The following is an 8,964-nucleotide window of genomic DNA, read 5'->3' on the forward strand; positions in this document are numbered from 1 at the left end:
TGCCACAAACGTCGATTTGCCGCCATGGCCGACATGGGGGGTTCTCAGGACCCTCCTAGGCATTTTCACAGGATGCCTGCTGAAAGATTTCAGCAGGCATCTCGGTCCGGTACCCGACGGCTAGCGGCGGGGACCGAAATTCCCACGGTCGTATCCATACACCCTCAGTCCTTAAGGACTTTGAAACGGGGGCGTATGGGCACGCCCTCCCTCCTTAAGGGGTTAAGATCTGCATATGAAAACAACACGCCTACCTTTGTTGCCTGTAGCTACCTCCCTGGCTGTCCGGACACGGAATCAAACCAACTGTAACGAGAAACTGAAAATAAACAGTATTCACCTGCATCCTTTTGGACTCTTTGCTGAATCAGGGTAATCTGACAACCCATGGTCGTGCTGTTGGTGCTTCTGGTTCTTCTGCTGTTTACACCTGGCAGTGGCATTGAATGACATTTAATAGAACTAAAGGTCCTGGGTGCAACAATCCTCCCATGAGGACCAGCCTCAACAGCTTTGTAGATTGCACTCATGTTTGCAACTCCATATACATTTTCTTTTCTTCATATTTCTTTCTTCATACTTTTTTCTTTCCGTCATTCAGACTTTCATTCATTCTCACTCACTCACTCACTTTAATTCATTTGTTCTCTCTCTCACTCACTCAATTACTCACTCAATCACTCATTCACTCTCACTCACTCACTCTCTATCTTACCCACTCACTCAGTCAGTCTCTCTCTCTCTTTCTTTTCTTCTTCTTCTTCAGACCCCATCATAGCACTAATGCTTATCCAATACCACCAGCAGATGGAGACACTCCATTGCAACATTGGTTGTGAGCAGCAGTTTCTAAAAACAAATGCCTCATGGCTGATTTCCCATCAATCAATGGATGGCAAATTTTGTTTTTATCATTCACTGACCACAAAACCAATGCATGGTCAAGCAACAGCAATGACGCACCCTTGTGAATAACCATGAGACCCTCACATCATTTAACAGGATTCAGCACCACCTGCAAGACAGCTACGTATCATGTCATGTCAAACCTGCACAGGTGTGCTAGATTAGTATTATTATTATTTTTTTATTTTTTTTTACATCAATCAGTGTGCAAACATGGTCAGTAAAACGCCAAATGGATAGACGTTCATAAACCAGTCAGTGCAACTCATTATTGTGGTCTCTAATTGTGGAACTCTTTTTTTTTTTTTTGTGAGGATACGATGAGCTTATCCAATTAAGGAGGCCATTCAGCTTTACTGGGTCTGGACAGCAGCGGCACCTTCTGCAGCCAGACTGACTGACATGACAAGGCAGGCAACAGCTGCAGCAGCACCCACAGAGGATTAAATAAGAATCTGTCTTTTTTAACACTGGAATGGGGTGGTGCACTGTACCCGAAGATACTGCCATATCGGGTCAATGCATTGGGCGACGGAAGCAAGTTTCCAAATCGGCTCCCATTCTCAAAAATCCATTTAATTTATGGTCCCCAGATAGGGGACATATCAGATATTAAACTGATAAGAACAGATTTTTGATTGAAAAAACCTTTATTACCAATCAATTGTCAATCACACAATAAATATATTCACCATAACAGAACTGACTTTTTTTTAATCTATCTATCCATCTATATATATATATATACCGTATTTATCGGGGTATACCTCGCACCGGCCTATAACACGCACCCTCATTTTACCAAGGATATTTGGGTAAAAAAAGTTTTTTACCCAAATATCCATGGTAAAATGAGGGTGCGTGTGTGCGCGTGTATACCCCGATAAACCCCCAGGAAAGGCAGGGGGAGAGAGGCCGTCGCTGCCCGCTTCTCTCCCCCTGCCTTTCCTGGGGTCTAGAGCGCTGCTGCCGGCCCTTCTCACCCCCTGGCTATCGGCGCCGCTGCCCGTTCTGTCCTCCTGACTATCGGTGCCGGCGCCGATAGCCAGGGGGAGAGAAGCGGCGCCGACAGCCAGGGGGAGAGAAGGGGCAGCAGCACCCATTGCCGCCGGCGCCGCTGCCCCGTTGCCTCCCCCCATCCCCAGTGGCATAATTACCTGGGTCGGGTCCGCGCTGCTGCAGGCCTCCGGCGCGCGTCCCCTGCGTCGTTGCTATGCACGGTGCGGCGCATGACGTCAGTGCGCCGCGCCGTGCAGCGCATAGCAACGACGCCGGGGACGCACGCCGGAGGCCTGCAGCAGCGCGGACCCGACCCCGGCAACAGGTAATTATGCCACCGGGGATGGGGGGAGGCAACGGGGCAGCGGCGCCGGCAATGGGTGCCGCTGCCCCTTCTCTCCCCCTGGCTGTCGGCGCCGCTTCTCTCCCCCTGGCTATCGGCGCCGGCACCGATAGTCAGGGGGACAGAACGGGCAGCGGCGCCGATAGCCAGGGGGTGAGAAGGGCCGGCAGCAGGGCTCTAGACCCCAGGAAAGGCAGGGGGAGAGAAGCGGGCAGCGACGGCCTCTCTCCCCCTGCCTTTCCTGGGGGTGTATCGGCGTATAACACGCACATAGACTTTAGGCTAAAAATTTTTGCCTAAAAAGTGCGTGTTATACGCCGATAAATACGGTATATATATATAGATATATAAAAAAAATTATTTTATTGAAGAGCTGAGGTATGTGCTCTTAAAGAGTAGCTATCCTCAACTAAAATGTCCATATTCCCCCTCCCACTGTCTACATCTATCCCTGTTTTTTTTATCCTCTTAAAACATTAGAACAATACCTTTTTCCACTCCTCTTCGGTAGCTCAGAGTTGAGCAGTCTCACGATTGCAGGAAGTCGGCGGGCGGGCCGGCGTGATGTCATCTGAAGCCTCGCCGGCCACCACTTCCGCCCATCTTGCTGTATTCTGCGCTCAATGTCGGGAGCGCGCATACAGGCGCGCATACAGGCTGGGAGGGACGGCAGCCTCTGAGAGTCTGAGAATGGAGCTGCTGTACTGTACCCTGAGGGAATTTATAATATCAAAATGGTGGGTAGTACAATTGATTATATGCCCAAAACAATAAAAATAAAATCTCACAAAGCTGCAATCCCCAATGAATGACTGCAGACCGCAGTGCATTATAAATGGTGTGAATAATAGTGATTTTATCCCAATCAAAAATGATGCAGAATTTTTGAATGGGATAAAATCTCCATTATTGACACCATTTATAATGCACTGCTGGCTGCAGCCATTCATTGGGGATTGCAGCTTTGTGAATTTATTTATTTATTTTTTCATATAAAGCTGCACTCCCAAATGAATGGCTGCAGCCAGCAGTGCATTATAAATAGTGTCAATAATAGTGATTTTATCCCATTCAAAAATGATGCATCATTTTTGTAATGGAATAAAATCTCTTTTTTTTCACCATCTATACCAGTGGTCCCCAAACTGTGGCCCTCCAGATGTTGCAAAACTACAATTCCCAGCATGCCTGGACAGCCAACGGCTGTCCAGGCATGCTGGGAATTGTAGTTTTGCAACATCTGGAGGGCCACAGTTTGGGGACCACTGACCTATACTGCATTGCTGCGGTTTTATCGTGTACATGTGCTCACTGATTGCATATTTTATTGCATTAGGAACACCGCAGCAATTCAGGATAGGTGGTGATTAAAAAAAAAGATTTTATTCCATTCAAAAATTGTGCATATTTATTGATGGAATGAATTCACAATTTATATCACCATCTAGACTGTATTGCACATAACACCATAACCTCCCCCCAATGGAATAAATGTGCTTTTTTTGCTCACCATCTATACTGGAGTGATCCGGTGTTACTCAATAAAACCGCAGCACTACAATATAGATAGTGATCCAAAGTACCAAATGAGTCCAAAATCAGAAATTTACCGTGCATACCATCCACACTCAATATATGATAATGAGCGTGCATAGCATGCAGGCTCAAAACATGATAATGAGAGTGCATAGCATGCATGCTCAATACCTGATATTGAGCATCCATAGCATGCACACTCAATACATAATAATAAACATGAATATTTTGAGCGTGCATAGCCTGCATGTTCAATACATGATATTGAGCATGCATAGCATGCACAGTAAGTATATGATATTGAGCATGCATAGCATACACACTCAATACATGATAATGAGCGTGCATAGCATGCAGGCTCAATACATTGTAATGAAAGTGTGTAGCATGTATGTGTAGCATACATTGAGCATCCATAGGATGCATACTCAATACATAATAATGAAAGTTAATATATGAGTGTGCATAGCCTGCATGCTCAATACATTATATTGAGCATGCATAGCATACACACTCAATACATGATAATGAACGTGAATATATGAGCGTGCATAGCATGCATGCTCAATACATGTTATTGAGCATGCATAGCATCCACAGTCAATACATGATATTGAGCATGCATAGCATACACACTCAATACATGATAATGAACGTGAATATATGAGCGTGCATAGCATGCATGCTCAATACATGTTATTGAGCATGCATAGCATCCACAATCAATACATGATATTGAGCGTGCATGGCATAAACACTCAATACATGATAATGAGCATGCATAGCATGCAGGCTCAATACATCGTAATGAAAGTGTGTAGCATGCATGCTCAATAAATGATATTTTGCATGCATAGCATGCACACTCAATACATAATTAACGTGAATATTTTAGCGTGCATAGCCTGCATGTTCAATACATGATATTGAGCACGCAAAGCATACACAATCAATACATGATAATGAGCATGCATAGCATACATTTTCAATAAATGATATTGAGCATGCATAGCATACACACTCAAAAATGATATTGAGCATGCATAGCATACAGGCTCAATACATCATAATGAGAGTACATAGCATGAATGCTCAATACATAATAATGAACATGAATATATGAGCGTGCATAGCATGCACAGTCAATACATGATATTGAGCATGCATAGCATACACACTCAATACATGATAATGAACGTGAATATATGAGCGTGCATAGCATGCATGCTCAATACATGTTATTGAGCATGCATAGCATCCACAGTCAATACATGATATTGAGCGTGCATAGCATGCACAATCAATACATGATATTGAGCTTGCATGGCATAAACACTCAATACATGATAATGAGCATGCATAGCATGCAGGCTCAATACATCATAATGAAAGTGTGTAGCATGCATGTTCAATATATTACATTGAGCATCCATAGGATGCATACTCAATACATAATAATGAACGTTAATATATGAGTGTGCATAGCATGCATGCTCAATACATGATATTGAACATGTATATCCTACACACTCAATACATTATAATGAGCGTGCATAGCATGCAGGCTCAATACATCATAATGAGAGTGCATAGCATGCACACTCAATACATAATAATTAGCGTGCTTATCTGATCAATACCTGATGTTGAGCGTGCATAGCCTGCACAGTCAGTACATGATAATGAGCCTGCATAGCTGAGTGTGCATAGCATGCACACTCAATACATGATAATGAGTTTGCTTAGCTGAGCGTGCATAGCATACAGGCTCAAAATATGATATTGAGCAGCCCTAGCTTGCTGTCGCTATAAATACAATGTGCAGAGTATTATTAAACCTTGTATAATTGATTATTGTACTGAAAAAGGATGATAGCCACTAACATGTTATCTCAACAAGACCAAAACCAAGTAATGGAGAATTTTGCTTTAGGCTATTACATACTCTATTAACCCCTTCCCGCAGAATGTCATATATAAACGCCGGGTTGTGCAGTGCGTTCGCGCATCCCGGCGTTTATAAATGACATTCAGTTAACCTGGCGATGCGCAGCATCGCACGGGTTAACTGGCAGAAGTCCTGCTGTTTCCAGCAGGGGACAACTTCTGCTTCACCCCCAGGACCATCAATTGATGGTCCTGGTCAGCGATCACTGTGATTGGTCCCTGTGGACCAATCACAGTGATCTGGGGTGAAAGTTCAGATCCCCCGCACTGCCCGCCCCTGGAAGTCGGGCAGAACGGGGGACGAAGACTGCAGGGGCTCGCGGGGACCTGCGGCACACGGGGGGGAACAGGAGGGGACCGGCGGACTTACCTGATCCAGCGGCGGGACCGAGGAGCAGCGCGGGACCGGCCACGTGGACGAGCAGCGACGGGTAAGTATGTAGTCCTCAGAGGCAGCAGTGAAGATCTTCACTGCTGCTTCTAGGAGTCTGAAAACTACAACTCCCAGCATGCCTAGACAGCCTTTGGCTGTCCGGGCATGCTGGGAGTTGTAGTTTTGCAACATCTGGAGGGCCCCAGTTTGGAGACCATTGTATAATGGTCTCCAATCTGTGCTCTTCCAGCTGTTGCAAAACTACAACTCCCAGCATGCACTGACTGTCCAGGCATGCTGGGAGTTTTAGTTAAGCAACATCTGGCCCTTCAGATGTTGCCGAACTACAACTCCCAGCATGCCCTTCAGCTGTCTGGGCATGCTGGGAGTTGTAGTTTTGCAACAGCTGGAGACACACTGGTTGGGAAACATTGTTTCTAACTCAGTGTTTCCTAACCTGTGTGCCTCCAGCTGTTGCAAAACTATAACTCCCAGCATGCACTAAAAGACCATGCATGCTGGGAGTTGTAGTTTTGCAACATCTGGAGGGCCCCAGTTTGGAGACCATTGTATAATGGTCTCCAATCTGTGCTCTTCCAGCTGTTGCAAAACTACAACTCCCGGTATGCACTGACTGTCCAGGCATGCTGGGAGTTTTAGTTCAGCAACATCTGGCCCTTCAGATGTTGCCGAACTACAACTCCCAGCATGCCCTTCAGCTGTCTGGGCATGCTGGGAGTTGTAGTTTTGCAACAACTGGAGACACACTGGTTGGGAAACATTGTCTGTTTCTCAGTGTTTCCTAACCTGTGTGCCTCCAGCTGTTGCAAAACTATGACTCCCAGCATGCACTAACAGACCATGCATGCTGGGAGTTGTGGTTTTGCAACAGCTGATGCAAGCCCCCCCCCGCCCCGCCACCCCCGTGAATGTACAGGGTACATTCACATGGGCAAGGCTTTTACAGTGGGTTTCTCGCATCTTGAGATGCAGCAAATTTTGCGCTGGGAAACTCGCTGTAACCCCCCGCCCATGTGACTGTACCCTAAAAACACTACACTACACTAACACAAAATAAAATAAAAAGTTAAAAACACTACATATACACATACCCCTACACAGCCCCCCTCCCCCAATAAGAACGTCCGGTACACCACTGTTTCCAAAGCAGAGCCTCCAGCTGTTGAAAAACAACAACTCCCAGTATTGTCGGACAGCCGTTGACTGTCCAGGCATGCTGGGAGTTTTGCAACAGCTGGAGGCACCCTGTTTGGGAATCACTGGCGTAGAATACCCCTATGTCCACCCCTATGCAAATCCCTAATTTAGGCCTCAAATGCACATGGCGCTCTCACTTTGGAGCCCTGTCGTATTTCAGGGCAACAGTTTAGGGTCACATATGGGGTATCGCTGTACTCGGGAGAAATTGCGTTACAAGGTTTGGGGGGCTTTTTCTTCTTTAACCCTTCATGAAAAGGAAATGTTGGGGTCTACACCAGAATGTTAGTGTAAATTTTTTTTATTTTTTACACTAACATGCTGATGTTGCCCTATACTTTACATTTTCACAAGAGGTAAAAGGGAAAAAAGCCCCCCAAAATTTGTAACGCAATTTCTCCCGACTACAGAGATACCCCATATGTGAGCGCAAAGTGCTCTGGGGGCGCACAACAAGGCCCAGAAGGGAGAGCGCACCATGTACATTTGAGGTGATTTGCACAGGGGTGGCTGATTGTTACAGCGGTTTTGACAAACGCAAAAAAAAAAAAACCCCACATGTGACCCCATTTCGGAAACGACACCCCTCACGGAATGTAATGAGGGGTGCAGTGAGAATTTACCCCCCACAGGTGTCTGACGGATCTTTGGAACAGTGGTCCATGAAAATGAAAACTTGTACAGCCCACTGTTCCAAAGATCTGTCAGACACCAGTGGGGGGCAAATGCTCACTGTACCCCTTGTTACGTTCCTCAAGGGGTCTAGTTTCCAAAATGGTATGCCATGTGTGGTTTTTTTTGCTGTTCTGACACCTTAGGGGCTTCCTAAATGCGACATGCTCCCCGAGCAAAATTTGCTCTCAAAAAGCCAAATATGACTCCTTCTCTTCTGAGCATTGTAGTTCGCCCATAGTGCACTTCAGGTCAACTTATGGGGTACCTCCATACTCAGAAGAGATGGGGTTACAAATTTTGGGGGGTATTTTCTGCTATTAACCCTTGCAAAAAGGTGAAATTAGGGGGGAAACACACATTTTAGTGGAAATTTTTTTTTTTTTTTTTTACATATGCAAAAGTCGTGAAACACCTGTGGGGTAATAAGGCTCACTTTATTCCTTATTACATTCCTCAAGGGGTCTAGTTTCCAAAATGGTATGCCATGTGGGTATTTTTTGCTGTTCTGGCACCATAGGGGCTTCCTAAATGCGACATGCCCCCCGAGCAAAATTTGCTCTCAAAAAGCCAAATATGACTCCTTCTCTTCTGAGCATTGTAGTTCGCCCATAGTGCACTTCAGGTCAACTTATGGGGTACCTCCATACTCAGAAGAGAAGGGGTTACAAATATTGGGGGGTATTTCCTGCTATTAACCCTTGGAAAAATGTGAAATTTGGGGGGAAACACACATTTTAGTGAAAAAAAATAATTTTTTTTTACATATGCAAAAGTCGTGAAACACCTGTGGGTTATTAAGGCTCACTTTATTCCTTGTTATGTTCCTCAAGGGGTCTAGTTTCCAAAATGGTATGCCATGTGAGGGTTTTTTGCTGTTCTGGCACCATAGGGGCTTCCTAAATGCAACATGCCCCCCAAAAACCATTTCAGAAAAACGTACTCTCCAAAATCCCCTTATCGCTCTTTC

The 8,964-nt window shown here is 45.3% G+C and overlaps 1 non-coding gene across 1 annotated transcript; it reads right to left on the bottom strand.

Annotated features, from left to right (window-relative positions):
* Positions 1–1,384: 1,384 nt before the first annotated feature.
* Positions 1,385–1,571, bottom strand: LOC130292220 (U2 spliceosomal RNA). The gene has a single exon (XR_008848128.1). It is a non-coding gene; the product is annotated as a U2 spliceosomal RNA (small nuclear RNA).
* Between the last annotated feature and the right edge of the window lie 7,393 nt (positions 1,572–8,964).

Source organism: Hyla sarda, chromosome 9 (assembly GCF_029499605.1).
Source record: "Hyla sarda isolate aHylSar1 chromosome 9, aHylSar1.hap1, whole genome shotgun sequence".
NCBI classification, from domain to species: Eukaryota; Metazoa; Chordata; class Amphibia; order Anura; family Hylidae; genus Hyla; species Hyla sarda.